The 14,576-nt window shown below is 40.0% G+C and overlaps 1 protein-coding gene across 1 annotated transcript in view; it reads left to right on the top strand.

Annotated features, from left to right (window-relative positions):
* sgcd (sarcoglycan, delta (dystrophin-associated glycoprotein)) overlaps positions 1-14,576 on the top strand; it is a 598,968-nt gene that overhangs the window by 80,598 nt on the left and 503,794 nt on the right. The window lies entirely within an intron of this gene.

The following is a 14,576-nucleotide window of genomic DNA, read 5'->3' on the forward strand; positions in this document are numbered from 1 at the left end:
AAGACATGCAGCTTGTGGGGATAGGTTAATTGGAAAATCCAAATTGTCACTAGGTGTGAATGTGCGAGTGAAAGTGAGTGCGAATGGTTGTCTGTCCCTGTGTGTTGGCCCTGCGATAGACTGGCGACCTGTCCAGGGTGTACCCCGCCTCTCGCCCTATGACAGCTGGGATAGGCTCCAGCGCCCCCCGCGACCCTGAAAAGGATAAGCGGAAGCGAATGGATGGATGGTTATTTTTGTTTTTTTCTTTCTATTTTTGTACATCCAACAAGTAATTTTTTAAATGCAATCAGTTTAAATGCCCTTCATTTAGTTCAAATTCTCGGCCAAACTCTGATAAAAGATGATACTGCAGAATCCAGCAATAGAGGGACATTTACACAATGAAACAAAGGGTATTACTAAAAAAAACAAAAATGTCTCTCTCTGTGGATTTCAGTGTAGATTGTGGTTAGCAGATCACTAAAAGGTGAGACACACATGACACATGGAGTGCATGTAAGCCTGAAAAGTGAACAGATCCTAAAATCCATTTTCAAATCTAGTGGGAGTGGAATGTACAGAGTAACACTGGCCTTCTATCGATTCTTGTTAAGAGCCTGGTGGCTGAAGTGTCTGAAGCCAATTAATGGGTTTTTGGTGAGGAGGCTGCTAAAATAGTTAAGGTGTGAGAGGAGATGAAGGCATGTCAAATGTAAAAACAGAGGGTGTATTTTTTTTTTTTTAAATAACATACAACTTTAACTGCACCAGCTTTGTTGCAGGTTGTGCAAAATTGAAGTCTGACTGTTAAACCAAACAGCAAAGTTCGGCAGATCACTTGTTTTGCCATGTGTTGACAGTCACAATCACTGGTTCGTTAACAGTGTAATAATGAAGCCAATTTAATGTTTGTGGATCTGTAAGACATCAGCATTGGAAGCAGGTAAAGATAAAATGACAGTGGTCTCATACTTGATCCCTGGGGGACGCCACCACTGACAATAGAAACTGAGAGCAAGTAGATATTGATCTAATTTGTGGGACAAGTAGAACCGATATTTAACGGATATGAAGAGAACAATTTTAAAGCTGTAATGGGCGTTCCCACCCACAGGCTCAGTCTGTCCAATAGAAAGCTGTGGTCAGTCAAACATATTCCTAAAACCCAAATAAACAATGATGGAAGGCATCCCAACATCAACACTCATCAAAATGATATAAGTCACTCTGAGAAGGATTGTTTTTCTCTTAAGCAGCCTGGAGATGGATCTCCTATGTTGGGAGGTCAAATTCAGCTCAGATTCTTCTTTTAAAAGTTTCATAAAAGCAATTTTTGAGGTTTTGTCTGGAACAAACACCAGGTTTATCACATCAACTGGGCAGAACTTTTAGATCGTAACCAAGAATGTTAACAGGATTGTAATGAATCACCACTGTCAGTTTGTTTGGTTACCAAATAATCAACAATATCTATATGGCAGTTCAATTTAGGTCAAAGTGCTAGACTAATGGGCTGAATCATTTCACAGTTGCATGGCTAAATGCACAACTTCTCATAAATGAAGCTGCAATAATCAGAAGCGACGGTGATAACATAAACCAATAGTACAGATTATCTGAGCTGCTCGTGCAATTGAATATTGTGCATAATTGGTGCTTCACGTATAAGAATTTTGCTGCCTTATTACTTGAAACCTCCCTTTAAGCAGAAACATTTTAAATCTCAAATAACTCCGTTGTGTAAAGGTTACATTTATGGTCTTTTCCATTTAGAGAAGGTACGTTTTTTGTTCCTGTGACATGGAGCGAAGACGCAGAGAAAACCACTACAATAGTACTTACTCATTAACTTCAGTTCATTTAAGTGTGGCGTCTTTTGTTAAAAGGAATTAAAGTGAGCGGCTTCAGTCTGTTGAGGGTGTCACATTTATTAAAAGGAAATTAGTAATGTTCTGCTTCTTTTATTAGCATCCAGACAGCTTTGTGCATTTATATTTTTGAGACCAAACACTGAAGACATTGTATGATTTGTTATAGTACAAGCCATTACATTATGTGTTTCTTTTTTTAATTCATATTTGTCTGGATTGTTTTAAGCACATTTCTTTTCATTTTTATTCTTTAAATGTAATCTTGAAAATGTGGCGTTCACAGATGTCATCGGGATGAGGTGGGGATGCAGAAGACACTGAGGATCGTTGTCTCCATCCTGCGTGGTGCCTTCTTTACGGTAAGCATCTAAGGCGATGTTAGTATTAGTTTGTTAGTTTGTGGTTATGTTCAATACAAGCAGTCGGTTATTATTTCTTTTTGGGCTATTAGTGAATACGGGTCTATATCACAAATAACTATTGCAGTAAACTCACAAACAAACCAAATGGACTGAACTATGTTAATATTAAACATTAGCTCCGAGAAAGTTACTAGAAAACTTGAGTAGTGGTGTACTTTCAAAAATGTTTATCAATTTGATACCAAGTACATACAAAGCCAGTGTCACCAATACCAATGAAAAGACTGGTATGGATATGTCAGTAGTTGGGTTAATATGTTCAAGACACAATGCCACGACTGTCATTACGCAGGTATCAGTAAAGGCTCAGTTTCTTACGGAGCCCCGCAGGGGACATGGGAGAAAAAAAAATTAAGACGGACTTTTGCGAGATCTCGCACAACAAACTCGGGAACTCGCAAAACAAACTCAGGATCTCGCAAAAGTTTTAGCCGCATTCTTCAGATGCCGGCTCGAAGCCGACCGGGAGGTCGAGGCACGATGTGCCGGGAAAGCGGTGTTCCTCCCGGCTGTAGTAGGTCTCGACCTCCCGTTAGCTTCGAGCTAACGGGTTAGCTTCGAGCTAACGGGTTAGCTTCGAGCTAACGGGTTAGCTTCGAGCTAACGGGTTAGCTTCGAGCTAACGGGTTAGCTTCGAGCTAACGGGTTAGCTTCGAGCTAACGGGAGGTCGAAGGCCGAAGAATGCAGCTAAAACTTTTGCGAGATGTCGCAAAACGATGTGGAAATGTACATTCAATCAATATCAGACTCCACCAACAAAAAGGCTCTCAAAACAATATATGTATGTGAATTTTTGCGTGTATTCTTATAATTGTTACCTTTTTCTTTTACCCCTGGCTTTTTGTGTTCATGTTCTGTTGTTTTGTATACTTCATCTGTTTGTATGTTGTATACTCATTGTTTGTTAAATAAAGTAAAAAAAAAAAAAAAAAAAATCTCACAAAACTTTTGCGAGATCCCGAGTTTGTTTTGCGAGATCTCGCAAAAGTCCGTCTTAATTTTTTTTTTTCTCCCATGTCCCCTGCGGGGCTCCGTAGTTTCTTGGTATTTCATCAGTTCGTCAAGGTGTCTTGACCCAAAGCTGGTACAAAAGAGAATCACCAAAGCCAGCAGTCTTCATCCACCTCGCAGTTATTTGGAAAATTCAGTCTGGACTAAACTCTATAATATTTCCGATACACGCTTGTTTGCCGATTAGTTGCAAATCCACAGACAGGATTAGCCCACCTGCCCTTCAGAGATCTCAACACTACTCCTCTGATGTTAACCATCACTCCACATTTAATAAATAATAATGAAGTAGAGGTTGAAGAACTATGCCCTCGTGTATTTTCGTTTGCTCTGCAGTTTTTACTTGCATGCTTCTTCATATAAGAATCTGCACTCGAGTACAGTTCTGCACTGGTGAGTGCAGACTTGTGGCATTGGTAATGTTTCAGTTCACATTAATTGTGACTTGATTTCCAGTGTTTGTGTAGCAGTGAACAGTGTAAAGGTTTAGCTTGCAACAGGCCTTTCTGACCCCGGCTCCTGCAGTGATTAATGGTTTCTGGGTTAGCCTTCAGTTTCTGGGTTGTTGCAGAAAGGTTCATTAAGCCGCGTTCCTGCAGCTGAGCGGCGTAAAGAGCACAAGAATACAATGAAAAGGGATATCTGTCTTCAAGGATTTAATGTTAAATTATGTACTCCTGCCTTTTCCAAACAATTAAAACTAAACTGATCCTGTTAAGATTTTACCAGTTTTTCATTTTTTTAAACTAAGGCGAATTAGTATATTTTATAATTAGAAACACTGATGCACTGTCCTGTTTGTATTTCACTTAAAATATCCACGTTGTATAATTCCCCATCCTTATTTTTCTCTTTTGAGGCAATGTAAAGTGAAGAGTTACATTTTGCAGTGTAAAAATAAGAGGTTTTTTTTCTTTTTCTTTTTTGGTCTATTATTTTTCATCATACGTCAGACATCTCCCCTGGGAGAAAATCTTAAGTCTCTATGTTTTGAAGTGCTGTATTTCAATAAATCTCACGGCAGGAGTCCACCAAATGTAATGGAGGGAAGTGATTTCTCTTTTTTTATCATCTTTGTCCTTTTCAAAGTCCCGCTGTTTTGTAGGAGATCGTGATGCCTTTCAGGGTACAGATTTATCAAGCAGAATAGCAAGGACTCGTGTCAGTCAGGGCTACTTGTTTGTGTGTCACGCACCTAACAAACAGCATGTTGGAGGTCTCAGCGCCCTCCAGAGCTCTTTGTCTTGTCATCCCACCACAGCCAGGCAGGCTTTTTTTTTTTTCCGCCCTGCTCAGCTTCATAATTCAGCCAGAACGATGGGGACTCCCACAATGATTGAACATAATGACGTGTGAACCCATTAAGCAGCTAATCAGAAACGGCAACGAAGCTGATGATGATGAAGGTGAGGCCGTCATCACCCAACCCCCCCATCCAAACTGATGTGAAAAATCCTGCTGCAGTGTATTAGAGCAAGGCTACACTGCACACACGGCGGGTAATGCCAACATGAATGCAGCAAGGTGTTTATGAATGACGCAGCTGCAGACTGGATCTGATTCGCTGTGTTTGCTGAAGTGTGCGATCGAATATCGAGCCTTTTTTAAAAATTAATTCAAAAAGTTTTCTGGATGTGTAGTGACTCGGTCACACAGAGGTAAAAATAGCAAAACATCCTTGTGACTAGGAAAAATCAGCGGTTGCTTAGTGATTGCGTTACATTTTTTCTATTTGGTAACCAATTGGAAGAAGGTGAAGCAACCAGCAACAATTTGAAAGATCAATTGCAATAATGACATCAGACTGATATTGGACTTACTGTGCCCAGTCTTTATGGCAAATGACAGCAGCTAGTTTTCCCTGGTGTGGCTGTAGTAACTTAATCAGATTCAAAAGGTATTTCTAATGCATGGTAAAAACACTGTATATAAAAGATGGATGTAAGCACCATGAAGTTGTCCATAGTTTGTGCAAACTGGGCCTTATCACTGTAAAAATCTGTTTCTTGCTACTATTAATTATTTTAAGTAGAAAAGAGGGTTGAAGGTTAAGTTATAAACTCAAGCTAGCTAGCTGGTTAGCATGTGTTCATTAGCACAACCACATCCATAGTTTGTGTTGGAGTTTTGGTGAATTTCTGTCAGCAGAACTGTAGCATAGACATGTTGGGTGGCTTGTACAGGAACACCATAAAGGTGCCCATATTGTTTGTCAGATAATTACAAAAGCAAAGTTTAGAGGAGTAATTTAGTGGCATGGTTTAATGTACGTGAAGTCCAAATGATTGCATGTGGCTAAAGCTGCTTGTGTTGGCATGCACTCATTCAGAGTGAACGGGCAATTTTTTAAAAAGAATTCAGTCTATACAGTTGGTTTGGAAAAGAATAAACTATTTTTGTAAAACTAGACTCTAAATCTGTCCAAGAGGAAGAAGAAGTGACCATGTCTATTGGCTAAAATATGAATTGTCAGGGTTCTTGAGCCTTATCTAGAAAAATCGAACAGGCACAGCTACAGAACAGACAATAACAGAATCACTGTAGAGAAACTCATCACAGATTCTTTTAATATTGACCAAAGGATCCACTCGTTAACAAAACACCTAGCTAACATGTCAGACTTTATCATTGTTGATCTGCAGCGAGAAAACTAGATAATAATCAAATGCAAATAATGTCTGATTTTAAAAAAAAAAGAATATTATTTTAAAATAAAGACTCTCAGTATGATGATATGAAATTCTTAACTAACTAACCCACATTACAGAAAGACACATGCATGCATGCACGCTTAGAAAGTGCTCTGCAAGACTGCTAAAAAAAACCCTACAAATTTAAGCCCAAATGCAGATAAGACTGCACATTAAACTAATATTACATTGCTTCACAGTACTTCTCCAAAACACTTTGCGGGGATGGGATGGGGATGGAAGATGACAGTAGATGAGATCCGCAGATGTGTCCCTGGCAGGAACATGGCCACCAAAAGCTAATTTTGGTGCTGGTGCACAGCATACATGCAATAAGTGCACTTCATCGTTCTGTTCCCAGCTTGTCTCTCTTTGTTTCCTTTTTCCCTCCTCCAACTTTTCAGCCTGTCAGTTTCATTCAGTCTGCTGTTCTTTGAAACCTGCAACAGAAAACCATATCTTATTAGGTTCAACCTTCTTTTTTTGGTTTGTTTTATTATGGATGCTGTTTTTCCTTTTTTTACCGAATGAGCCACGCTATCAAGCAGAACGTGCATTCTTAAAAATGCGACTGCATGTTTAAGTAAATGTTTTGCATGCATGCATCAAGACATAAATGCTTTGCAGATCCACTAAATAGTTTGTGGGAACAGCAGGGTGAGAAGTAACAGCAGCTGCAACAAACAATGCTGTGCAATATTTTAAAAATGCATGCAACATTGCAATGCCTAGGGTAAGTTTAGGCCTGGCACACCACCAGATATGAAATACAGTGATGAAAATAAGGACGATTAAGCCTTTAATTTAGTGACAAATGGTTTTACAAATGCATTTAGTAGAGAACGAGTGTCCGTGGCTGAACTCGAGGTCTGACCAGAACTAGAAGCCGGTTGGCTTTTCATGAATATTTGCTTTCAAACTTGTACATCTGTCTGCCCTTGACCACTTCGAGTACCCTCATCGTCTAACTATTCTGTTATTGTTAGCTGTATTATATTCTTCTCCATTATGACTTAAGGTCAGCAGAACTGTTTTACAGACTTCTGGAAATCTTGAGGGCAAGAAAGCTCAAACCTTCAGCTTCTAAAAGAATCTTTTAAAGAAGTCTCTCAAATGAAAAAAAGGCCTCCTTTCAAAACAGCTTTGAAAATGAAATGAAATCATGTCTTCGAGCAAATATACATTAATAAGGAGTTATCCATATTATTACTGATTTTATAATGTAAGTCGTTTCGTTTAAAGCAGCAGTATAAGTGATGTGCACGGCTCAGCTTTTGTTAGTCATCGTTTTGTTCTTACATTCATACAGCTCAGCCAGCGAGATGGAAGAGAGACTTGACAATCATTAATGTTTTGTTATTGTTTCTAAAAGCATGTCGACCTGACCCTGAATTTTCTCACTTTACCGAGCAACAGCTGTGCGAGATCAGTCACATCTTTTTACATGGAAATGACTTTAGTGTGTAATTTCTTTCATTGCTTTGTGCGTTCTGTTCTGGGCATATATACATTTACCCACATAGCATCTGCACGTCTACTACTTCCAAGAGAGCATTAAAGCAATGAGTTCACATCACATTCATGCATAATTTAGATGAGCGTGAGCTTTGTTTCTAGCTGTGTAGCTTCCATTTGGTACAAAGAGCTGTTTATCCATCTCTGTTTCACCATCAGCAGCCTCAGCCTGCTTTCACTTGCCAAGTACATCCTGACAGGCAAAAGGAATTAGCAAGTGATGTTTCACAGTTATTTTAACAGGCAGCGAGCCTACAGCGAGGCGCCATCTGAACAAAGAGCACCTCTCCACACGCAAACGCACACTAACTGAAGATAAAGTGCATCTTTTTAGTTTTCAAAGCAATCATTCAAATAAATGAGCGCTCAATTTTGGAGTGCTTCGGTGATATAGAGAATTTACATTTTGTTCGTATTTATAATGTCATAACTCCAGCATGCGACACTCCCACAGCCCGGCAAACTAAATGAGTACGTTTATGGGGACGCACAGCCTCAATATATATTTGGAACACATACATTTGTCTGTCCCAATAAAAACACAAAAGAATTGAAGGAATTCTTTTGCTAGAACTTTGTACAAGAAGGAATCGACGCCTCCAGCATCTTTTTATCTTTAACAATAGCTCTTTTTTCCACTCTGGATTTGTAAAAGTAAATCATGAGCTCATACATCCACTCAGTGTTTTGTTATAGAATTAATTTTGGTGAAGCTGCTTCATAAAAAAAACATTAAAATTCAGGAAATTAAGCATCAGATGGGCAAAATTTCCTGGGGGACAACATCCACACCGCCCTCACGTGTGAAGGACCAATGTTTCAATGCAACTTTGCAAAGGAAAGCTTGTTCTTACTGCTTTATGCAATCATTTTCTTAGACATGCTTTTTCTTCTTGGGTAACTGTTTAACTCGGGGATGTCAAACTCCTTTTACATTGTGGGGCAAAAAGAAGTGCAGTTTCAACAATACATCAGTTTTTTTGTTTTGTTTTGTTTTACATGATAAAGAAATTGACTTTTTTGACTGTCATGTAATCATAAACTGGAAGATTTACTGTGTTTGAAATTTGTGATTTTTTATTTTATTTTATTTTTTTTAAATTCAATTCAATTTTATTTATATAGCGCCAATCACAACAAAAGTCGCCTCAAGGCGCTTCATAGATACAGAGAAAAACCCAACAATCATATGACCCCCTATGAGCAGCACTTTGGCAACAGTGGGAAGGAAAAACTCCCTTTTAACAGGAAGAAACCTCCGGCAGAACCAGGCTCAGGGAGGGGCGGGGCCATCTGCTGCGACCGGTTGGGGTGAGAGAAGGAAGACAGGATAAAGACATGCTGTGGAAGAGAGACAGAAACTAATAACAGATATGATTCAATGCAGAGAGGTCTATTAACATATAGTGAGTGAGAAAGGTGACTGGAAAGGAAAAACTCAATGCATCATGGGAATCCCCCGGCAGCCTACATCTATTGCAGCATAACTAAGGGAGGATTCAGGGTCACCTGGTCCAGCCCTAACTATATGCTTTAGCAAAAAGGAAAGTTTTAAGCCTAATCTTAAAAGTAGAGATAGTGTCTGTCTCCTGAATCCAAACTGGAAGCTGGTTCCACAGAAGAGGGGCCTGAAAAATTTCTCAGTTTATAGTGGAATAAACAGATTTTTGTTCTTTGTTTGTTTTGTTTTTTTAATAGTTTATCTATTACATATTTACTTTGGTGTAGTATCCATGGTGACAGGGGAGCTTTTATCAGTAGAAAATGCCCTAAAACTGTTAAAATGCATCTAAAATCGTTACATTTTCTAAAGCCATCCCCTGGGCCAGATTGGAGACTTCACAGGGCCAATTCTGGTCCACGTGCCTTATGTTTGACACCCCTGGTGCAGTTTTAGCTTTATAGATGGATACAAATCTTTCTGACCAATACTTTTTTGTGAGACTCACGGGTTTCGTTGTCACATCACAAAACTCGGAAAAAGGCTCGAAATAACAGAAAACGAGCAACAAGGAAAAAAAAGCCTCTTAGGTTTTCCTTTCAGCAGCTTCGCCGGCCATCTGAGGTTTCTGTCTTGATTGTGGCTGCATTTTCTTTTCTCTGTGCGTCCCTTGTGTCTTTGTGGTGACTCCCTGTAGGGCACAGTGTAGGCAGCAAAGGACAGTGACACGTTAACCTGCACTTTATCCATGAGGACAGCTCACCAGCTGTCTTCACAGCCACTAGACAAAAAGATAAAAGCCAGACTTTTAGAAAAGCGTCCTACAGAACTGAGCCAATCACAAATGTGTCTGAAAATATGGGATGAAAACTTCCGTGTAGACTGCACCGGTATTTTTCTACTTTCACATCTTTTATCAAGTAAATAATTGACATCGCATTGAAACACAAACTGGTATTTCAGTCTCAGTGGTAACAAGTCGCCTGTTAGTGTTTGCCTGAGGCTGATGATGTGCCATTAGTTTTGTAGATCGTAAACAAAAGCACAAATTAAAGTTTTGACCTGAAGATGGCAGAAAAAGATCTCTAAAGTAAGCCGCAAGGGGGGAAAAGCAACAGAGCGCTCATTATTAACTTCAGTCAGTCTTAATAACATAACATAGCATTGCATAAGAATCAGTACAGTTGTCTGTGAAGGTTCTCAGTCATCCAGGTCATCGTAGTCAAAGGAGCTTAGAAAGAAAAGCGTCTGGACTTCTTTAAGTTACTTGAAGACGTTTCACCTCTCATCCGAGAAGCTTCTTCAGTTCTAAGGTCAAATGGTGGAGAGTCCCAGATATAAACCTAGTGTGGGACTGGGACTTTCCACCATTTGACCTTAGAACTGAAGAAGCTTCTCGGATGAGAGGTGAAACGTCTTCAAGCAACTTAAAGAAGTCCAGACGCTTTTCTTTCTAAGCTCCTTTGCCAATCAGTACAGTTAGACAACGGCCATTCCAAACTCATGTGACTTTCTACAGATGACTCACGACTGCCTCCTGATTTTGAGCCAGTACATTGTTTCATTAAGTCTGTGAAACATAAAATGACAATTAGGAGGAAGTCACTGCCAAAAGTAGAAAACTGAAGTGATCGTCTTACCAGTTTACACTTTCGCTGGCATTAGCTTTGCACTGATGTGTGCTGGATGAGGCCACAGCTGCTGCTGCTGCCGCTGCTGAGTCAAGACTATTAGTTTAATTCCTCTTAAATAACCAGCGTGGAGTCTGCGACAGCGATCGTTCCACAATGTAAAGAAAACAGCTGAATTACATTCTTTTTTTTTTTCATACTCTTTTGCATCAGGCTGTAAAACTGACTGCACTGATTACTGTGATAAGGCAGTAACACTGCATTATCTGACTTCAATAAAACTGCATCACTGAGAAAACATTCATCTTTATCTTCTTCTTTTCGGCAGCTTATACAGAGTATGTGAGTCCAATAATTACTAAGTACAAACACTTGAAATGTCAGCACAACAATGATTTTAAGATATTACTTTCAATGACTAATAGTGGAGCACTTTTGTGTAAGCAAAGCTAAACTCTGGAGCATTTCCTGTACCACATGACCAACAGTGAGCCTGTGAAACTCCCTCTGAGTGACAGATTTAGCGCTTCAGCTGAATAACAGCTAGCTGTTGGTGTTTGGGTATTTTGCTCCTCATACATTTTGCAGAGTCGTGTTTGGCTTGCATGCGGCTCTTCAAAATGTTGATTTCCTCAGCAGCTTTGGACGGTTCTAGTCTCACAAAAATAAAATTACACATAAATTAAATAAAATATAGAATTCAACTAAGCAAAGGTAATGCTAGGACAGTGCTTTACTTCATTATGCCCAAAACCTTCAATGCCATATATGGGTAGTTTTCATTCATTGTAATCTGTGATAAACAGAGCAATAAAATAATACTGATTATCCAGCCATTTAAAGAACCGCCTATAGCATCTGCAGTGGTAAATCGTAGGTAGACAGAGTGCTTTGGTTGGATTTTTGGAACCTAAACAGTGCATAACTGTGCAAAAGGCAGACCTCAAACTTTGACGCTACTGACAACTGTTTGTTTTTTAAGCTTCTGCCTTTCCCTCAACCTCCAAATGTGGAATTGTTTTGCTCTTTTGGAACAATGGGACTTCAGGAGGTGCAGGGGCGTCAAACGGCCGCTGGTTATGTCAGGTGTTGCAGAGAGCATCCCTCATGACTGAGAGCCTTTGTCTTTGTGGTAATGACCGGGTTTTTTAACAGGACAACACTACAGTACTCAATGCCCACAGGACAAGGGAATTCTTCCAGGAGAATAACATCACTCTTTTGCACCATCCTGCGTGTTCCCCTGATCTAAATCCAATTAAAACCCTTTGGGGATGGATGGCCAGGAAAGTTTACAGAAATGGACTCCGTCTTCACCACTCTTCCCACTCACCTCATCGAAACCCTTGCTTTTTGAAGTGAGCAACAATAACGGTGGAGCTACTTATTGAGTTCATGTTTGGAACTTTGTTTTTATTTTATTTATTTTTTTATTTTATTTTATTTTATTGATTAGCATTCAAATCCATCCATCCATCCATTCGCTTCCGCTTATCCTTTTCAGGGTCGCGGGGGGCGCTGGAGCCTATCCCAGCTGTCATAGGGCGAGAGGCTGGGTACACCCTGGACAGGTCGCCAGTCTGTCGCAGGGCCAACACACAGGGACAGACAACCATTCGCACTCACATTCACTCGCACATTCACACCTAATGGCAATTTGGATTATCCAATTAACCTATTCCCACAAACTGCATGTCTTTGGACGGTGGGAGGAAGCCGGAGTACCCGGAGAGAACCCACGCAAACACGGGGAGAACATGCAAACTCCACACAGAAAGACCTGATGTTGGAATTGAACTCAGGACCTTCTTGCTGTGCGGCAACAGTGCTAACCACCGTGCCAAGGGCAGCACGGTGGCACGGTGGTGCATTCAAATATCTCAATGAATACAGAACAAAGATCTACCACAAAGCAAAGCTTGAGACAAGGCTAATCAAAAGGTATTGGCTGAAGCATTTGCTTATTACGCCAACCCTTTTAACAAAAGATTTTGGGGGACTTACGAGTGTTTTGGAGGTGCGATCCTAAACTTTTGATCAGCTGTTTCAGTTTCAGCATTGCTTTCAATAAATTGCATGCTCAAAAAAATGTTTTGTTTTACTCCCATGTCTTCTTGTTGCGTGTTGAAGCTCTTCTTGGAACCTTGTGAAGCTCCAACGATGCAAAATATGATTTATCTTTTTATTTTTGCCATTTTTCAAGTGGTCTTAAACTTTTGATCAGGACTGTAACTGCCCACTACTAGGCAGAGGAGGCCCCCTACTGGCCTCACGTATGGGACTGATAACAAGTGATAAGTTATTCAGCGGGCTGATAACGTATGAAAAAAGTGGACATCCCGACATTCAGTTAGAGAGATTTTACACAGACGTTTTTCCTTTGACAGCTTCAGAAAGTCCTCACTGCTCGGCAGCCAGAACTTCATGTTTAGAATCAGGAGTCAAATTTTAAAAAATCTTTGACAAAAATTTGTCCCATAATAATAAGAAAAAGTCTTTCCACCCCACAGGTCATAGTTCTGATAAGCATGTCTGCTATCAGTGAGCGTCCTGCATCAAAGAGAACAACAGGCACATATTTGTATTTAGGATTCTTAAGCTGATCTGTCTCTCCTTTGTCACATTTCTGGCCTTGAACACTTGCGTTATCTCCACTAAGCTTTTTTTTTTTTAAAGAATGCTTGTTTACTTTTTAAAAGCATGCCATGCAGTTGACGATATTAGCATCGAGTGACATCCCTGCTCTAAAAACCTAAAAGCTGGAGCTGAAGCTAACCCGTCCCTTACTTAAGCTCAAAATTAGGGACAAAACAGTTTATTTTAATTGCTATTGGCAAAGGTCACCTATAATTATCCTCTTCATTTGACCACAAACTGTGTCCTGAGACGCTCTCAGTGTTCAGTGGCAGTAAGCTGGCTTTCCAGCTGCTAATATAGACGGCTGCTTACAGAAGCATGTCTTTATAATTGCATGCACTGCTCAGACATGCTGTTTGCTGCACTCAACCAAAGAAGAAGAAAAACCGATTTTGATAAATGTGCCTCTACAAAGAAAAAAATTTATGTACTGTGTTTTGTTTTTTTCCCCTTAACCTTCCATCACTTAACAAACAGGCCAGTATTATTTTCATAACAAGTATTGATTGCATCAGCGCAAAAAGCTTTCTCAGCAAATTAGGTGTGTGTGTGTATCAGGTGCAATGTATGTGTGTATAGTTGTGGAAAATTCTGCTCTTTAAGCAATTGTGTATCTCGCTCTGTGTGTGTGTGTGTGTGCAGTGGGGCGTATATATGCTCATTTTAGAACGACACCTACACAAATAAAAGCACATATTGTACTTGCATGTTTTTGCAAGCGCAGAAATGTCAAAGGTGCATTACAAGCATTGCTTTTCTACTTCAGAGCACTAACAGGATCACGTTTTCAACTTTAAAATGTCACCTGAAGAAGCAATTTTGTGCATACATATTTCCAATACAATAAATTCAAGTGCACGCCAAAGGAAAAGCAAAAACAATCCCCTTTTCATTCTCAGAGTCTTGAATAACATTGCTTTGTCTGTGCCGTGACCAAACCAGCTTTAGTGCAGATCTGTCGGTTGGATCTCATCACACTCCGTCTATTTAAATAGACTGGGTAACCATCATAAATCAAATTGTGGTGGACGCTTGTGTTTTTACCTGCAGAAGTAGTGTTTTGTGATTAAACCTAATCAGCAAATTCAAGGAAAAGAAGAACGCGTGGTGATGAAGTGCAAAACAGAAAGCTCCAGGTGTCCTGGCTGATAAATGGTAGGTGTCCACTGGTGTGTATGCACCGGGTTCATGCTGTCACAGAAGGAAGATGCTCATTGAGTTGGCTTCTAGCAGAGAGTGGCTGTAGGAGGACAGCAGGTGTCAGTGATGACAGACTCTGACCTGCACCTGATTGGATGAACACGTCATCCAGGCAGTCTGCTTCCACCCTTCAAATGTTCTGTTTATGCACACAGTTCTCTAAAAACGTCTCGGG

The sequence above is a fragment of the Neolamprologus multifasciatus genome, chromosome 10 (assembly GCF_963576455.1).
Source record: "Neolamprologus multifasciatus chromosome 10, fNeoMul1.2, whole genome shotgun sequence".
Taxonomy (NCBI): domain Eukaryota; kingdom Metazoa; phylum Chordata; class Actinopteri; order Cichliformes; family Cichlidae; genus Neolamprologus; species Neolamprologus multifasciatus.